Genomic DNA, 19841 nt, shown 5'->3' on the forward strand with positions numbered 1-19841 from the left:
ATTGCTTGTTGGAATTAAAAGAGAAAGAAATATGAAAAAATGAGCTGTGAACGTTGTGATTTATATCACTTTTATACCAGAGTATAGAAAAATGAGTATGAGATCTACATGTATACTTTTTCTTTGATGCAGTGGTATCATGATTAGTCTGGATCTCTAGGAGACTAGGGGGAGAAGAATCTCTCCATTTTCAATCCTCATGAAGTTTTAGAAAGAAATCTTTGTTGTGTTAAGCCACTGATGTTTTGGGGTTGGTATTTATCCTAGCCTATGCTTAGCCTAACCTGACAAATGCACCCAAAAGTCCTCAGAGTTAAGCACTAGAATCACTGGAATATTTGTTGAAATACATACAAGTTTTATATGTGGTAAAACTATATTTGGGGAAGGCAATAGATAGTGGGGATTATAATTTAGGTTAGCGGGAAATAATTATCATATCAGAAAATCAATAGACAATGACTGAAGTTAACAATTCAAGAATAGCACTTGCAAGTCATACATTTAATATGGAACTTGTGTTCAGAATAAGCAAAGAACTCTTACAACTCAACAATAACAAGACAACCAAGCCAATTTTAAAGTGGGTAAAGGATTTGACTACATATTCCTCCAATGAAGATATACCAATGGCCGATATGCACATAAAGAGATGTGCAACATCATTAGCCATTAAAGAAATGTAAATCAAAATCATAATGAGATTTCACTTCATATCCACTAAGATGGTTACAATAGAAAGTACACACAATGGCAAGTGTTGGTGTGGATGTGAAGAAATCAGAAACTTTGTACACTACTGATGGAATTGTCAAATGCCACAGCTGCTTTTTAAAATCAATTTTGCAGTTCATCAAAAAGTAAAACAGAGTTACTATATGACCCGGCAATGCCACTCTTAGGTATCCAAGAAAATTAAAACATATTTAGATACAAAAGGTTATACTGTTGTATTTTTTATATGTATGGTCTGTCCAGAAGGTATCCAGCCATATAATATGAAAAGTAGAGACATTTATCAAAGAAGATACAAGATACAAGAAACACTGTACATAGAACAATGATGCCTCAGACTCCTTAAAAGTAGACACCTTGGGACCTCAAACAGTTCTCCCAATTGCCATCAGCTGCCCCATCCTATTTTCCTGAATCTCATTGATGGTTTAAAATCTCTTCCCTTTCAAAGGTGACTTTAATTTTGGGAAAGGCCAGAAGTCTCAGGGCACAAAATCTGGGCTATAGAGGAGCTGAGTCACCTGAGTGATTTGATGTTTTGCCAAAAAACTCTGCCTGTGACATGATGCATGAATGGGCACATTGTCTTGATGAAGCTGCCAATCACCAGTTGCCCATAGCTGTGGCCTTCCGAATTATCCAAATAGTTTCTGTGGTGGAATGTTCAAGCTTAACACAAAATTTGATGCAGATTCATTGCTTTACTCAACTCAGTATACATATACTGATTTGAGTAGAATGGGCATACATGCTCATTCAACAGTGTCTACTGCCCCCACTGACTAGTACAATGAAGTTGTCATTGTTCATCCATGAGCATTCCAATCCACTTTCCTTGCTGCCAGGTTACATCACTGTTGCGCAAACTGTTCTTATTATGTTTACAATGGTTGGATTTTTTCTGGACAAACTCTTATATATTATATATATTATGAAATAATATATATTAAGAAAAATTTTATTTTTCTTATATGTGTATGAGGCAATGAGTGTGAATTAAACTTATTGTGGTAATCATTTCACAATATATGTAAGTCTAATCATGTGCTGTATACCTTAAACTTATACAGGATGTATGTCAATTACATCTCAGTAAAACTGGAAACAAAATGTTGCTTAAAAAGAAGAAAAAAGTTGAAAACATTTTCTTCCCTTTTTCCAACAGAAATTATTAATATCAAATACTACACATTTGTGTTTTCTTTAAACCAGACATAAAACAAATAAATTTAAAATACATCTTCATTAGCATGCTCTGAGGTTATCTACCTCAGTAGATAAGGCAAAACTATCATTTCTGTACTTGTAAATTTTATGCTTTGATTTAATAGTTTGCTTTAAAAGGCAAAAGTAAAAAATGTACATGAATGTTCAATACTGATACATGCTACAACATGGATAAACCTTGAAAACATTATGCTATATGAAAGAAGTCAGATACAAGAGACCATATATTATATAATTCCTTTTATATGAAATATCTAGAATAAGCAAATCCATAGAGAGAGAAAATAGATAAGTGTTTGCCAGATGCTGGGGGGGGAAGAAGGAATGAAAACACTAGTATATGCTAATGGGCATGGAGTTTCTTTATAGGATTATGAAAGTGCCCTGGAACTAGTTAACTGTGATGGTTTCAGAACTCTGTTAATATACTAAAAACCACTGAGTTATACATTTTGAAGGTATACAATTTTGAGGGTGAATTTTGTGGTATGTGACTTACACTTTGATGAGGCTATTTAAAAAAGAAATAGTAGCCTAAGCTTATGATTCAGAGATACAGAGGTAAATACCAGAAGTAACTCAAAACATTTAATTGTAGTTGTCTCTAGAGTGGGAATGTGGAATGGCAAGGCAGACCACAGTTTCTCTTTTTCTTTTTCTTTTGATTTTATTTATTTTATTTTTAGAGAGAGGGGAATAACAGGAAAAAGAGGGAGAGAAACATCGATGTGTGAGAGTATGCTTATCCCACGTATTACAACTGGTGACCAGGTCTGAAACCCAGGAATGTGTCCTGACCAGGAATCAAACTAGAGACCTTTCACCTTGTGGAATGATGCTCAACCAACTGAGCCACAGAGATCAGGTCCAGACCACAGTTTTTAATAATAAATTCATTTGCACAATTGGATTTTAAATTTTGTACATGTATTCATTTGATAAAATCTAAAATGAGCTAGGAACAAAGGACACACACAGACATTGTGAGTACAGGTAAAAAGAGGTTCTGATACACTGGATCTGATGTGGAAGCCAGGAATCTGCATTTTTAAGGTAGGTGATTTGGGTGTAGGTAATATGCTATTAGTTAGAAAACTTCAAGAAATACCATAACATCCAATGTTAAAATTATTTAGGAATAAATTTTGATACAATCTCCTGCTGTGTTCCTTTTGGAGTGGCAAGATTCAGTTGCTAAAGAATGAATGCTTAAAGCTATATATTCAATCAGGCCAAGAACTGGGCCAAGAATTTAGACCTTCTGATTCCACTATTAATGTATTGATTTTTAAGCTTCTACTATGTGTAGTTGCTACTCAGATGAGTAAGATCAATTCTTTGCTTTGAAAAGGGCACAAGTGTAGTGGGATAATTGTAATGCCTGAAAGTATATTAATAAAGAGTTTACAAAGCATTTTTTCTCATTTAATGTCAAGATTAATAAAACTATAACATGAGAAGAAGGGCCTTCTTCACAGTTTAGTAGAGAACATAGTGGAGCTTCAACTCACCAGAGACTCCAGGGAAATCAAAGGGGCTTTGTTACCTTGAGGATTCCATCCCACTATGAGCAATGGGGCCCTTAGGAGGGTGCAGGGCCCATGGGAAGAGGCAGAGTGCCAACCAGACATGGAATTGCTCCAGAGACAATGGTACCCACCTCTCAGCTCTCTAGACTTATTCCCACACAAAGTTGGAAACTCCCTCACCCTCTTCCAAACGTCTTACAGTGTTCTGGTCCTGCTAGTGCAGGGAAGAGGTAGGAGCCAGCGCAACACAGCTCACATACTCAGTATCTCAACTGATCTCCACAGCCCTGGAAGGCAAGTTTTATCCCCATTTCACAAATGACAAGAGTGTCCCTTACAGCGATGGATCCATAACTGCCTGGTTGATTCCTCCAGCTTCGAATTCCAGAGATAATGTGAGATTTATGCATAATTTCACATCCTGACAACAGGAATTTGAAGTGTCTCTACTACCTTCATAAACTCACTGAAGTTATTTTGATTGCTTGGTATTTATTTCCCTATTTTTAAAAATCTTTTATTATTATTCATTTTATGACAAAAGTAATGTGTTTTTTATGGAAAAATATGCAGATGAGAGAAAGTATAATTTCTTCCACTATCTTTTGCTCTACTGTTCCATAGTTTTCCCTGCACATGAATGTATTATGTACCATTGTTTTTCAAAAAATGGACTGATGCTGTATATGCAGTTCTGAAAACTGTTTATTATTATTTTTACAAAGTGCCATGAACACCTCTTCCATGCACATGGGTGAAAATCCTCTACTGAAACTGAGAGCACTGTATAGTTGGATCAAAAGGCTGCTGGAAACAAGGGTAACACCTAAAGCAAAGTATCAGCTTAAGGTTAGAGCACATCGCCTGGCAAATTACCACCAGGAAAACAGGGGTGGAATATTCTAAATCAGAAGATTTAAAGGCCAAACACATTAAACCTATGGAACATCTTCTAAGTATTTCTGGCCCCCACGTCCCCACCCTCACTCCTGACACCACTTTGGTCCCTTGGGACAAATGGATCCTGTGCATCTCTTTGTGTCCAATGAAGACCACTTGATTTCTGTTTTTTTTTCCTTAGCTCTTCCTGAGTCCTTGACACATTCCCACATTCTCTCATCATCTCCTCATTGCCCAGGTGTCTTTTCTGTAAGTCCTCCTGGTAGTCCTTGGGAGAATCACCTGTCCCCCTGTCTTTTTTTGTTTGTTTGTGTTTTGCTTTGCTTTCTGGGGCACACAATCTTAAGCCTGGCACTTTTCAATAGCCCGGGATGGCTCTCTGGCTTGGCCTGGGGTTCTGGCTTATCCTCACCATGTGGTTTTCCCTCACTTTCAGACTTACCCTGCTTTTCTTATTTCCCTTCATCTTCTGGCTATCCCTCATCCCAGCGCTTCCCCTTATGCCTTGGCTTCATCTCCACCTCTGGCTTTTCTTTCTCATCTGAGTTTCCTTCATATTCTGTATGTACTTCATCTTCTGGCTTTCCCTCATTTTCCAGCTTTCCTTCATTTTCGTTGTAGAGTTTTTCCATGTTGAGATGTCCCCTCCCTTACCTGTCCTAGGAGGCAAAGAAGAGACAAAGGAGACTGAAGACTCAGGTGATAGAATATAGGTCCTGATAGTACTTGTCTTTATGATGTAGGGTTTTCCTCACCTGATCCCAAATTCCAGGTGCACTCCCACCTGTATGTATTTTTTCTTTCCTTCCTACTTTACACATGTTTTCTTAAGCGAACCCTGAAGAAACTTCCACAGGTGCTTCTCTCTGCATTTAAGTGGAGTGCACTGAGAAGTGTGTAGGAACGGATGTGTCCCTATACTTTGCTCTGGCCTTGGCTATACCCATAATGATTTTAACTGGGTAGCCCCAACTTATACTGACCTGAAAGTATCCTGGCTCATTTCTTTTTCCCTTGCCTGCAATTGTAAGGCTTATAGAATGGCAGAGACAGCAGCAATGATCGTTTCTCAGAATTCAGGGTTATTCCTTAAGAAGCTTCACAGATGCCACATTGCTATCTCTCACTTCCTTGTTCTCCCCCACTATCCTCACCAACCATAAAGCACCACCTTCCCTTAGGGTCCTACAGATTTCATGTATTCTGAGACCAATGAGAAAGCTTGGAGGAAGGGTGGCATGCAGTGGCTTCCCCAACTTCTGCTCAGGCTTAAGTCACCTCCACTGACCTGCAGTGATCCTACAGGTCTTTCCTTTTCTTGTCTGAATTGGTGTTTACAACCACAGATCTGAAGATCTGTAGAGAGATAGAAGACAATTGGTGAATGAGGGATTGAAAAGCAAATGACTGTCAACAGAGACACCAACACTTTTTGGACTTAGTGGTCAAAACTTTCCCAACTGCTGCCACCTGTTTTCCTTTTTCCTTGCACCTCTAACCCCCCTCTAAAGTCCCTCCTTAACATCCTCCATTTGTCTACCACTGCAAAATGGCAGAGAAAAATGGTTTCAAAGTGTTTCTATGTTTCTGAATCTTCCTCCTAAAGTTCTATCTCACTTTTTCTTGCACTGAAATGAATTATGTTCAGGACAGTGGTGTTTAGAAGGCATCTGCTGTGCTCATCATGTTTCTGCCTTCAAAATACTTACCCGAGATGCCCAGATAGCACAAAGCCCATCAATCACTTCTCTGAAAATAGGGCAGGACAGCAATATCCAGAGCATTCCTGCCACCCTCTCCTTCTTCACATACACAGAAATACCACATTTTCCTACAACACAAGAGACAAATTATTTCCAAAGTCAGAAAAATAGTTGATCTATATTGCCTCCTTTCAGCCCTCTCTAGTTCAGAAGCCACTTCTCTGCAATAGGAAGCTTGTCTCCTGACTGAATCTCTGTCACTGTCCTTGGCAGGACCACCCCAAACCCGGCCTCCCACACACCTATCCCCAACCCACCCCTCCTGCAGCCCACAATTTCCAGCTCCAAGGTGGGGAAGAGACACAGAGGGCACAGTCTTGACCTTTTTAGAGTCTGTCCCAACCCCCATCCTGAGACCTCAGGCTGTGCCTCCTCCAGCTGCTCCACTGGGATCAGTCCATTTTCTCAGTATCTCCCCCTGTACTATCCCTCCACCAGATGTATCCCTATAACCTACCTCCCAGGAGATTCTAACTGGTATCTATTCTCAGACCCTGGCCCCTTTCAATCTCCTCCCACCAAGCCCTTCATTTCTTGCACCAAAAGAAGGGTATCAGGGAAGGGGTAGAGAGAATTCTGTTCTGGATTTGCTCTGATGTTTGCCTTCTGCAACCTCCACCTCAGGGGTTCATAGGTGGCAGCAGATTCATAGCCTTCCAGGGGAGATGACTCCTTCTTCTGACATGTTTTTCTGCCATAAGCCTGCACTTATCCAGATAAATGAGATGATACCCAGACATCTCCCCCAACACTCACTCAATCCTTTGCATCAGAATGAATGAGGGTGAGAGGGAGGTGACAACTGGAATGCAGACCGGATTCTCCAGCCTCTATCTGTTACCATCAGTAACCCAAAGTCCCCCCTACCTTGTACCCACCTGCAGGGTTACAGGGAAGTTGGCCCCTCTGTCCCTCAGTTTGAAATATCTCTTCCTTCACAAAAATAGGGAACTGGTACCTGACAGAGACACACTACTGCACACATTGGCTCCTGATCACGTGAAAGAAACATCACCAGTAGGCTCAGGTCTCTTATTACCCTCCTACTAGGAGAAAGTGTGTCCAGAGCCAACCCACTTCTTTCTTACACTAGCCCCCTTGCCCTTGCCCCACTTCTGTCTCCTCCCCTCACAGCTTAAGGACCTCTCACTCATTTTATCCTTTGCTAACCCCAGAGGTCAACTGTGAACCCTTCTCCCTGTTATATGTGTCCTGTTTTATCAAAGAAAGGCTGCATCTTCTCCTAGGGCAACAGGACTTCGCTACATTTGAAGAATTTTTTCTTTCTCTTCTTTGGTCTTGGAGCACTCATGCCTTGAATCTACTTCTCCACTCAGCCATGGGTGCTCATTCCTCTGTCCTCTGGACCTTCACATAATAGGTACACGTTTTATCAGATAAGGAAGCAGGTAGTTGAAATATTTTATTTTCTTCTATTTTTTTTCAGTTTTATTTAATTTACTACCCTCATCATGGGCTACTCTTATAAGAAAAACATTAAATAAAACTTTTTATTTGGAGAAAAAATGTTTAAGATAAATAAAAAACCACAACATTCCAAAATTCTGAGACCAAGTTAAATTAATAACATTAATTTTTACTATATCAAAATTTTGATTTGCCAAGTACAAAATGTTTTTCACTTTTATAAATAGCCAGTTCTGTAATGTTCTACTAAAACTACATGTATTTACTGTTTCAAATAATCACTGAGTGCTAAATAGACTTCCTGGAATTCAGTGGCCAGCACAATATTATTCTTGAAAATTTGGGCTATGGTTATCTATTTTCATTCATAGATTTAGCTGTGAGCAAAGGCAGCTGAGTATCTGAGAGATGCAGACATGGTCTGATCTTCCTTGCCTCATCAAGAAGGAAGGAATATGCTGTTTCCCGACCCCTTCACACCTTCCAGAGCCTCTCATCCTTTGTATTCAGGCACCTGACAGTTGCTCACTCCAAGCACACACATGGAGATCTGGGTAAATACCTTTGGCCCCTTCTCTCCTTTGCCAAAATTCCCAGAGGTGATTCAACCCCAGCAGAGAAAGGAATGCTGTTCTGACAACTGGAAATTAGACTAGTTCTCTTCTAGACCACTATAGCAGAGGATTTCCATAAAACTTGAAGAAGTGATTGCAGGGGTGGGAAAAGCTTTCAGACCTGCTGGTGCAGTGGCTCCACATGCAACGCTCCCCCTACCCCCACCATCTGCCACAAATGAGAATAAGTCTACCAAGACATGATCTGTTTGGAGAGAAAAGATGGCCAATCTATCAAGGGAGAAGGGCCTTGAGCCTGTTCCCCAATGGGATTTTATTGGGTTTAATTTGCGAAGGAATACAGGATATACAGCCCATCAATCATTGCCAGGCAGTAAATGATCATACAATAGACAATGTTCAAAGAACTATGAGGGCTTATTCTGAGTCAGGGTCAGATAGTCAAAGGGCCATAAAACTTTGGGAAACAAACACATTTTATGCTTGGACCCTTATCATTTAAATTGAGGGTATTAGCAAAGCAGGTTTCACAGGATTTTAGTATTCTTTCTTAGGTGTGATTGTCCCAGGGAACTGCCCTTTCCAGCACGGGGCCACACCCACCTCTGGCATTGTTTTAGGCTTAAGTCAGGTGGGGGATTCAGGCAGCCAAGAGATTAGGAGACCTCTTGCAGACAGAATGAGGACTCAGGCTATGTCAAAGCCAAGGGGTGAGGGTCCATCGGCCCCTTTTTCTATAGTCCTCCAAGTCCTTCCCTGATGACCCCATCATGACTGTACTTGTCTTAGGTGGTCCCTCCCTTGAGGAATCTTACCCATCATGGGCTATCCAGTCATATGCCCAGGGTGAAGCAGGGTGAAGTAAAGGGGACAGAGGTGGCACCCCTGCTGGGAAGATAAGCTTTGTCTCCCTAGTGGCTTCTGGTCCCAAGGTCTTTTTGCTCAACCTTAGCCATGGCGGGGGGTTACAGCTTCTGAAACAAGGCAGGGTGGTTACCAATACCTGCCTGATCTCTACCCTAGTCATAATGCCAGGTGGAAGCTTCCTTGACCCTGCTTACCACCTGACTTAGGAGATGTAGCCTGCTGGGTCACTCAACTCCAGGATCTTAACCTCCAGGGCTCCTAGAAGGACCCTAGCCATCCATGTTACAGAATTTCTGCCTACCAGTCCACATCCACCCTGACACCTTCTCAGCCAGGTTAGGCCAGTATCTAAGGAACTCTGACATGCTGATCATACTGATGGACCTAAACCAGGTGATCTCAAATGAGGAAGTCTATTGACCATATGAAATGGTATGCAAGATAGCTGAGTTTGTACACTGTGGAAAGAAGATCTGTACTCTAGGAACCAGAGAAAGCCTGATAATGCACAGGTTGATGTCATGAATAAGCAAAAGCTACAAAGCAGAGAAAGGACACAGAAGAGAAGGAGAAGGTGCAACTTGGGAATGAGACAAAAAGTGGAAGACACAAATAGCACCTGAGCCATCTTAAAGGGAGATCAGTTACTCCGTGGGTTCAGGCATTCTTAACTAGAGAAACTTATGAATCCCCTGGAGTTATGTTCAAAATGAATTGCACACACATGTGTGTGATTGTGTGTATGGTATAGGAGGGATATGATATGTACATTTTTACTGGGCCTGTACATTTTCCTAAGATAGGGTCTATTTTTTTTTATTAGATGTTCAAAGGGGTATGTAATACTAAAAAAGTGAGGGCCAACTGGCCTAAACAACATGCATTTTTAAATTTTTCCATTACAGTTTATAGTCAATATCATTCTGTATTAGTTTCAGATGTATAGTGTAATGGTTAGATAACCATGTACTTTACAGAGTAGACTCCTGATATTTCAAGTACCCACCTGGCCCCATATATAGTTAGTACGATATTATTGACTATATTCCCTATGCTGTAATTTACACCTCTGTGACTATTCTGTAACTACCAATTTGTACTTCTTAATCACTTCACCTTTTTCACCCAGCTCCCTTACTTCCCTCTTTCCCTTCTAACCTCTGGCAATCACTAAATTCTATCTCTACAATTGTTATTTTTAAGAATGCTATATAAATGAACTTTCCATTTGAGTTTTTTGATAGCACAAGTTCCTTGAGATTCATTCAGTTGTTACACACATCAATAGTTCATTCTTTTTTATATGGTTGTACCACCACAAGTTGTTTAATCATTCAGCTGTTAAAGAACATTTGAATTTTTCCACCTTTTGATTATTGCAATTAAATTGTTTTGGAACATTTTTGTACAGGTTTGATTATAGTCTGAACATTCTGATTATCATGAGGGATGGATCCTATTTGATCTTATTTTTTAACAGGCAGTTCCCCTGTTGAGGTATAGCATAAGAACTGGGTGAGTGTGTGTGTTTAGCTTCACCCTGGATCCTGCAGACCTCACCTTTGCAAATATGCAAGGCTGGTTTACCCTTCATCATGGAAGATGTATGGCAAGAAAGTTCAGCTCCCTTGTTGGCCCTACTGAGACTTTTTTGAAGAAATTGAGGCATTAACTGTTGCAGCCTCCTTTGCCTCCAAGTAGGGTGTAAGGTCAGCTCTCCACTGGGCTGTTTCCACCAAGGAGAGTGCTTGGAAAGGGCTGACTGACACTGGCTTGTTGGCTTGTTGATGCAGGGTAGGTCACCTTACTTTTCTGGCTCTACTCCCACCAAGCAAAGAGAAAGGGAATGCTGAGTGCCAACTAGATCCACATTCCATCCTCTTGAATGACTTCTTAATGCCAGGTACATATTCAATTCCCAACTAGATCTAGCTCAGCTGAGGAGAAGATGAAACCTAGTGGTTACTGGCCCTGACTTGAATAACCTTGTTTAATCTTATTGTTGTTGGTTAGGAGTAGAGGCTCAGACTGACCCTGGACCAGTGTGACACTACTCTGAAGAGACATCTCCAGACACCATCTGGGCAGAAATAGATTAGTACCAACACTATCTGGGCAACTCTCTGATTCTCCAGCCTAGATACAGTTGGTAGAATTAGAAAGGAGCTAAATTATTTCTGCCCAAGTGATGCAGTGAGAGTGAAATGAAGTGAAAAATCAACTCCCGCTTGCCCCGCTCCCCCAAACTGCAGGATTGGGAAGGAGTCAGTTTTTCTTTGGCATTTTTCTAGATTATGGTATTTGTTGAAAAAACTGTTTTCTTTTTTAATCAGTATTTTTTTTTTAATTCTAGCAAACTTAAAAAAAATTCTCCATTGAGATGATTATGTGGTTCTTCCATTTTATGTTAATGTGATAAGTTCCAATGACTTTCAAATATGAACTCTTGGGATAAATCTTAGTTGGTCATGGTGTACTGTATTTTTATACTAAAATTTTGTCAAAAATTTTTGCATATATATTTATAAGGAGATTGGTTTATAGTTATTTTTTGTCACATAATTGCTTGGTTAGTTATCTGGGTAATTCTAGCATTGTAGGGTGATATGGGAAGTATTCTCTCCTCTTCAATTTTCTGGAAAATTTCACACAGAGTCAGTGTTATGTTATCCCTAAGTGTTTGGTAGAATTACATGTAAAGCCATCTTGACCTACAATTTTCTTTGTAGAAAGTGTTTTAAATAAAATTTCCATTTATTTAAGCCATCAAGCTTTCTTCTATTTTTTAATAGATTTTATTTATTTATTTTTAGACAGAGAGGAAGGGAAGGAGAAAGAGAGGGTGAGAAACATCAATGTGTGGGTGCCTCTCACATGCCCCCTACTGAGGACCTGGCTTACAACCCAGGCATGGACCCTGACTGGGAATTGAACCAGCAACCCTTTTGTTCACAGGCTGGTACTCAATCCACTGAGCCACACCAGCCTGGGATCTTCTATTTTTAATATATATGTTTAGTGCTATAAATTTTCCCTTGAGTACTTCTTTTGTCCATTCTACATATTATCATATGTTGAGCTTTCATTTTCACTCAGTCCAAAGTACTGTATACTTCCCTTTTGACTTCTTCTTTGGGAATTTATTCATGTATTATGTGATGCTAATTTAAATGCTTGGGGATTTGCCAGAGATCTTTCTGCTATTATTTTCCCATCTAATTCCATTGTGCTGAGAGAACACATATTTTGTTATCTGAGTCTTGTAAACATTATTGAGACTTATTTTATGACCCTGAATATAGACTATCTTAGTAAATGTTTGATATGCATATAAAACATATTCATTTTATTGTCATTGGTGGCAGGTTTCACAACTGTCAACTAAGTAAGTTGGTCCATAGTGTTGTTCGAGTCTTAAATATACCTGCTGATTTTCTGTCTATTTGTTCTGTTTTTTAGAAAAAGTGATGAAGTCTCTGACTGTAACTATGGACCTGTCTGTTTCTCCTTGCAGTTCTGTCAGTTTTTGCTCCATTTGCTTTGAGACACTGTAATATGTGAATTTTTAAGGTTGTTATGTCCTCTTGACAAACTCACCATTTAAAATTATGCAATGACTTTCTATGACCATAATTCCCTGGTATTATTTTTTGCTCTGATAGCTCTGTCACTCAAACTTTGTTTTGATACTGGTGTTAAGATTGTCCATTCTGAGGATCAAAAATGGCGGCTTTACCCCAGGCAGCGTGATTCTCTGCTTCTGTGAAGAGGAGGGAAACTCATGGATTGGCAGAGAAACAGAGCAAGTGGCCTAGGTTACCGAAACATTTTTGAAAACAGGACATCAAAAATTATAGTGATCATTGGAAAACCAGACAGTAAGAAGACTGCTTCAGGACAACAGGGACCCAGGGATCAGTGCAGGGACCAGGGGGATTGCAGTCCCCAGGCCCGGTGCTCCCGGGTCTGCCTCAGGGCACCCGAGAGAGCGGATTGGCTGCTCCCTCCCCAGACTACGGGGGTTGAGCAACACCAGGGGAAACCTTGTGGCTTGAAGGCACAGAGAGGGCAGTTGGACTGAGAGAAAATCGCCCAGGGGCTGTGAGCACCCATCCATAGCCCTGGGAGAAGTGAGTGCCTCCAGGCAGCACGACCAGGGGCGGCCTGGAAGTGCGCTCACACTCCCAGCCCGGTGGGAGTGTGGATCAGTGGAAAACCCAGACCTTGCAGCCCTGATCCAGGAAAGGGCGCGGGCATTCTCAGGTTTCTGGAGCCTGCAGTGCTGAACTGTGGAAGTGCGCACCCCCTTGGGAATCCTGACTCTCGCGCTTTGAACCCTAAAGGGATGCGGCACTTAGTGCATTCCTAGATCCCGAAACTCAAAAATTTGGTGGATGGGAGAACCCTTTTACGATCCCCCAAGATGGCACCGTGAATCCAAAAAAGTCAAGGGTGCTTCCTGAGACCATAAAGCTCGCTGTGGTGGAATTTGGGGGAAGGGCAAGTCTCCTTCCAATCCCGGGAGCTTGCATCCTGAAACTGAAAACACGCAGGAGCCCTGCGGGTGCCCCGAAGCCCAGGAGACTGCAGCAGTGAGCTCTGGAGAGCATGCTCGGGAGCGCCCAGGGTCCTGTAGGGGAAAGGCAGATTGGCTCTGGGGAGAGCACCCTGATGGCCTTGGGGATAGTACCTGAGAGACTTACTGAGATTTGACTGGGAAGAGTGATAAGCATTTCAAACGCCCCTCAGCCTGCTGAAGCCAGCAAGATCAGAAAAACTGGTCTGGACAGTTAGAAACCAACAAGAGGTATTTTTGTATTGTTTTGTTATGTTTTTTTTTTTTTTGGATGTTGTTGGTTAATTGATTTTATCTTGTGTTTTAAGTGACTTTTTATTTTTCAATTCTTATTATTTTTATATCTCTCAATCCCTTCTGTTTGTCTTCAATTCATCCTAGTATTATTACTTCCACTCCAAATTTATCTCTCCTGCACTCCATCTTCTGTTTTTTCCCCTTTTTTTTTTTTCTTGCAAGTTACTGCAAATTTGTATTATCTTTTTCTCACTTTTCCAACATTTTTTGTTTTAATAGTATTTTGATATTCTTTTTCTTTCTGTATAATCTTCTTTGCTTGGCTGGTTATACTGTCATATGATAGGTTCCCCCTGGTATCTCAGTCACAGTGTGTTGGTAATTTACTATCCTTCATCTGTGTTCCATGAATACACCTCTCAAGGTTCTATACTCCTTATTCTTGTTATCTAGATCTCATCGATTCTGCCACATGGCTGTTACTTTAATATTACTGTAAATAAGACCTAGTTCATACAATTGTAAATACTACTCAACACCCCTCCCTAATCTCAGCCCACTTTGCAATTTCCTGAACTATACTATTGTGGGGGTTGTCTGTATTCTTTTACACACTACTCCTATTTACTAATCTTTATTCCAACCCTAACTTAGAATCTGAACTCCCACAGCCTCACAGCTTTCTAGACCCAACTAACAATCCTTTCATCCCCAATAAGAGTCTTACCTTCTTTCCATCTTTTCTAAAACTTGGATAGTGGGGTGGAGGATCACCGTTAACACTATAAGGAGCCAAAGGATAACCCATCGCTTCTCTACTGGCTGCTAATGCAAATATCATAGTATACTGTCTTGCTGTCTTAAACCATTTTGCCTTACTCCTCCAATTGATAAGAAAAAAGAGTGGGGGGAAGTTGTGAACACCAGGATACACGAAGGAGACTGCACCACTGAATCTCACAGGTATTCTACCACAGAAGTTCACACCATAATTACAGGGAGCCAGAACAGATCAATTTAAGAAACAGAGGCTAACAAGAAAAATCCTACAAACAATGAGAAAACAAAGAAACAATCCCCAAATGAAGGAAAAGGAGGAAGCCTCAGAAAAAATGCTGAATGAAATAGAGGCAACTCAACTGTCAGATGGTGAGTTCAAAACAATGATCACCAGGAAGCTCAATGAACTCACAATGAGCTATCAGAAACTAGAGGGAAGCTACAACAATCTCACTACAAACTACAACAACATGAAAAAAGAAATAGAAACTCTCAATGAGGGCCAAGAGGAAATGAAGAATGCCATTTCTGAACTGAGGAACACAGTAGAAGGAATGAAAAGCAGGATTGATGAAGCAGAAGATCGGATTAACGAGCTAGAGGACAAAGTAGAAGACAACACCCAGAAAGAGCAAGAAAAGGAAAAGAGGCTCAGAAAGAATGAAGAGGGATTAAGAGAAATGCAAGACAATATGAAATGTAATAAAATCCATATAATAGAGATACCAGCAGGAGAAAAAGAAGAGTAAGGATAGAAAACTTATTGGAAAAGTAATGAAAGAAAACTTCCCTAATTTGATGAAAGAAAAAGGCACACTAATCCAGGAAACACAGAGAGTCCCAATCAAGAGGAACCCAAAGAGGCCAACCTCAAGACACATCAATATTAAAATGGCAAAATTTCAAGACAAAGAGAGAATATTAAAGGCATCAAGGAAGAAACAGGAAGTAACATGCAAGGGAGCCCCAATAAGGCTAACAGGTGACTTCTCAATGGAAACACTTCAAGCCAGAAGATAATGGCAAGAAAAACTCCAAGTAATGAGAACCAGAGGTCTGCAACCAAGGCTACTTTACCCAGCAAGGCTCTCAATCAAGATAGAAGGCCAAATAAGAAGCTTCCCAGACAAAAGAAGTCTAAAAGAATACACCTCCACCAAACCAGCTCTGAAAGAGATTCTAAAGGGACTGCTTTAAGGAAGGGAAGGAGAAGAGAGAGAGAAAGAGGAGCACATGTAGATAAAAGACAATGAATAAGTACCTATCAATAATAACCTTAAATTTAAATGGATTAAATGCTCCAACAAAATACATAGAATAGCTGAATGGATAAGAAAAAAAGACCCACATATATATTGCCTACAAGAGACCCACCTCAGGACAAAAGACCTGCACAGGCTGAAAGTGAAGGGCTGGAAACAAATTTTCCAAGCAAACGGACAGGAAAAAAGAAGCTAGGGTAGCAATACTCATATCAGATAAAACAGACTTCCAAAAAGGTTCATAAAGAGAGCCAGAAGATCACTTCCTAATACTCAAGGGATGAATCCACCAAGAAGACATAAATATTGTAAATATATATGCACCCAACATAGTACCACCAAAATACATAAAGAAAATCTTAGAGGACTTCAAGAAAGATATGGACAGCAACACAATTATAGTGAGGGGTTTTAACACCCCACTATCAAAAATGGACAGATCTTCCAAACAAAATATCAACAATGATATCGTGGCATTGAACAATACCCTTGATGAAATGGACTTTACTGATATATACAGAGCCCTCCATCCAAATGAAGCTAAATACACATTCTTTTCAAATGTACACAGAACATTTTCAAAGATTGACCACATGACAGGACACAAAACAAGCCTCAAGAATTTCAAGAAAATTGAAATCACACCAAGCATTTTCTCGGATCACAAGGGACTGAAGCTAGAAACAAACGTGAAGGAAAAACCCTAAACTCTCAAAATCATGGAGATTAAATAGCATGGTATTAAACAATGAATGGGCCAAGAATGATATTAGAGAAGAAAGCAAAAGGTTTCTGGAAACAAATGAAAACGAACTCACAACAACCAAAAACTTACGGGACACAGCCAAGACAGTCCTGAGAGAGAAGTGCATAGCGATACAGGCCCACTTAAAAAAGTTAGAAACATTCCAAACAAACAACCTAATCCTACGTCTACAACAACTTGAGGAACAACAACAAAGACAGCCCAGAGCAAGCAGAAGGAAGGAAATAACCAAGATCAGAGCAGAATAAAATGACATAGAGACTAAAAGCACAATCTTAAGGATCAATGAATCCAGGAGCTGGTTCTTTGAAAAGATAAACAAAATTGACTAACCTTTAAGCATGCTCATCAAGAAAAAAAACAGAGAAGACCCAAATAAACACATTCAGAAATGAAAGAGGAGAGATTACAACTGATACCACAGAAATACAAAGGATTGTAAGAAATTACTACGAAGAACTGTATGCTAAGAAATTTGAAAACCTAGGTGAAATGGACAAATTTCTGGAAAAATATAATCTTCCAAAACTCAATGGAAAAGAAGCAGAAAGCCTGAACACACCAATAACAACAAAAGAAATTGAAGCAGTAATCAAAAAACTCACAACACACAAAAGCCCTGGGCCAGATGGTTTCACAGGAGAATTCTACAAAGCACTTAACGAAGAGCTAACCCCTAACCTTCACAGACTATTCCAAAGAAGCAAAAAAGATGGGAGACTCCCAAACTCTTTTTATGAGGCCAACATCATCCTAATTCCAAAACCAGATAAAGACACAACAAAGAAAGCAAACTTCAGGCCAATATCACTGATGAACACTGATGCTAAAATCCTCAACAAAATACTGGCAAACCACATCCAACAATACATTAAAAAGATCATACACCATGACCAAGTGGGATTCATTCCAGGGATGCAAGGATGGTACTATATTCGCAAATCAGTAAATGTAATACATCACATAAAGAAAAGCAAAGACAAAAACCACATGTTCATATCAATAGATGCAGAAAAAGCATTTGATAAGGTACGGTGCCCACTTATGATAAAAACACTCTGTAAAGTGGGAATAGAGGGAGCATTCCTCACATAATAAAAGCCATATATGAGACACCTACATCCAACATCATACTCAATGGGCAAAAATTAAAATCTTTTCCACTAAGATCAGGAACAAGACAAGGCTGTCCATTTTCACTACTTCTATTCAATATACTACTGGAATTTTTAGCCACAGTGATTGGACAAGAAAAAGAAATAAAAGGCTTCCAAATTGGAAAGGAGGAAACAAAACTGTCACTGTTTGCAGATGACATGATAGTGTACATAGAAAATCCTATAGACTCCACCAAAAAACTGCTTGACCTAATAAATGAATTTGGCAAAACAGTGGGATACAACGTCAATATCCAGGAATCAAAGGCATTTCTGTACACGAGCAATGAAATAGCAGAAGCAGAAATCAAGGAAAAAATCCCTTTTGAAATAGCAAATAGAAAACTAAAACATCTAGGAATAAACCTAACCAAAGAGATAAAAGACCTGTATTTAGAAAACTACATAACACTGAGGAGAGAAATCAAGAAAGACACAAACAAATGGAAACATATTCCGTGTTCATGGATTGGAAGAATTAATATCATCAAAATGTCCATACTACCCAAAGCAATTTACACATTCAATGCAATTCTTATTAAAGTACCACTGGCATATTTCACAGACATAAAACAAACACTTCAAAAACTTATATGGAATCATAAATGATCCCGAATAGCTGCTGCAATTTTGAGAAAGAAGAGTAAAGTAGAAGGGATCACAACACCTGACACTAAACTATACTATAAGGCTACTGTAATCAAAACAGCCTGATACTGGCATAAAAACCGGCATATGGACCAATGGAACAGACCTGAGAGCCCAGAAATCAACCCAAGTCTCTATGGTCAATTAATATTTGACAAAGGAGGCAGCAACATAAAATGGAGTAAAAATAGCCTCTTCAACAAGTGGTGTTGGGAGAACTGGTCAGCCACGTGCAAAAAAATGAAACTAGAGCACCAAGTTACACCTTATACAAAAATAAATGCGAGGCGGATAAAAGACGTAAATATAAAACGTGACACCATTAAAGTCCTAGAGGAGAACGTAGGTAGGAAAATCTCAGATATTTCATGCAAAAACTTTTTTACTGATATGTCCCCTATAGCAAGGGACATAAAGGAAAGAATAAACAAATGGGGCCTCATCAAAATTAAAAGCTTCTGCACAGCTAAAGAAAACAGTATCAAAATTAGAAGAGAACCAACTGTATGGGAAAACATATTTGCCAATGATACGTCAGACAAGGGTTTAATCTCCAAAATATATAAAGAAGTTACACAACTCCACTCTAAGAAGACAAGGAATCCAATTAAAAAAAAATGGGCAAAGGACTTGAACAGACACTTCTCCTAGGAGGACATACAGAAAATCCAAAGACACATTAAATGATGTTCAATATCGCTAGCTATCAGAGAGATGCAACTTGAAACCACAATGAGATACCACTTCACACCAGTCAGAATGGCCATCATAAACAAAGCAACAAACAACAAGTGTTGGAGAGGTTGTGGAGAAAAGGGGACCCTAGTGCACTGTTGGTGGGACTACAGACTGGTACAGCCACTATGGAAAGCAGTATGGAACGTCCTCAGAAAACTAAAAATGGATCTGCCTTTTGACCCAGCAATTCCACTGCTGGGACTCTATCCTAAGAACCCTGAAACACCAATCCAAAAGAACCTATGCATCCCAATATTCATAGCAGCACAATTTACAATAGGTAGATGCTGGAAGCAACCTAGATGCCCATCAGTAAATGAATGGGTCAAAAAACTGTGGCACATTTACACAATGGAATTCTATGGAGCAGAAAGAAAGAAGGAGCTCCTAACCTTTGCAATAACTTGCATGGAGCTGGAAAGGATTATGCTAAGTGAAATAAGGCAGGCAGTGAAAGACAAATACCATATGATCTCACCTTTAACAGGAATGTAAACAACAAAACAAGGAAGCAAGCAAAATATAACCAAAGACACTGAAATAGAGGACAGGGTGACAGTGGCCAGAGGGGAGAGAAGAGGGAATTACAGGAAAGAATGGGAAGGGTTTGCAGAAATAAATTTAAGGGACTCATGTACAAAAACTAGGGGGAG

At 39.8% G+C, this 19841-nt stretch overlaps 2 protein-coding genes and 1 pseudogene across 3 annotated transcripts in view; 1 reads left to right on the forward strand and 2 right to left on the reverse strand.

Annotated features, from left to right (window-relative positions):
* The window catches only part of BEX3 (brain expressed X-linked 3), a 130145-nt gene that overhangs the window by 104891 nt on the left and 5413 nt on the right, over positions 1-19841 (reverse strand). The window lies entirely within an intron of this gene.
* Positions 1-19841, forward strand: part of LOC114504770 (protein BEX1-like) — a 131763-nt gene that overhangs the window by 54908 nt on the left and 57014 nt on the right. The window lies entirely within an intron of this gene.
* Positions 4434-5047, reverse strand: LOC114505454 (annotated as a pseudogene).

This window comes from Phyllostomus discolor, chromosome X (assembly GCF_004126475.2).
Source record: "Phyllostomus discolor isolate MPI-MPIP mPhyDis1 chromosome X, mPhyDis1.pri.v3, whole genome shotgun sequence".
In the NCBI taxonomy this organism is placed as follows: Eukaryota; Metazoa; Chordata; class Mammalia; order Chiroptera; family Phyllostomidae; genus Phyllostomus; species Phyllostomus discolor.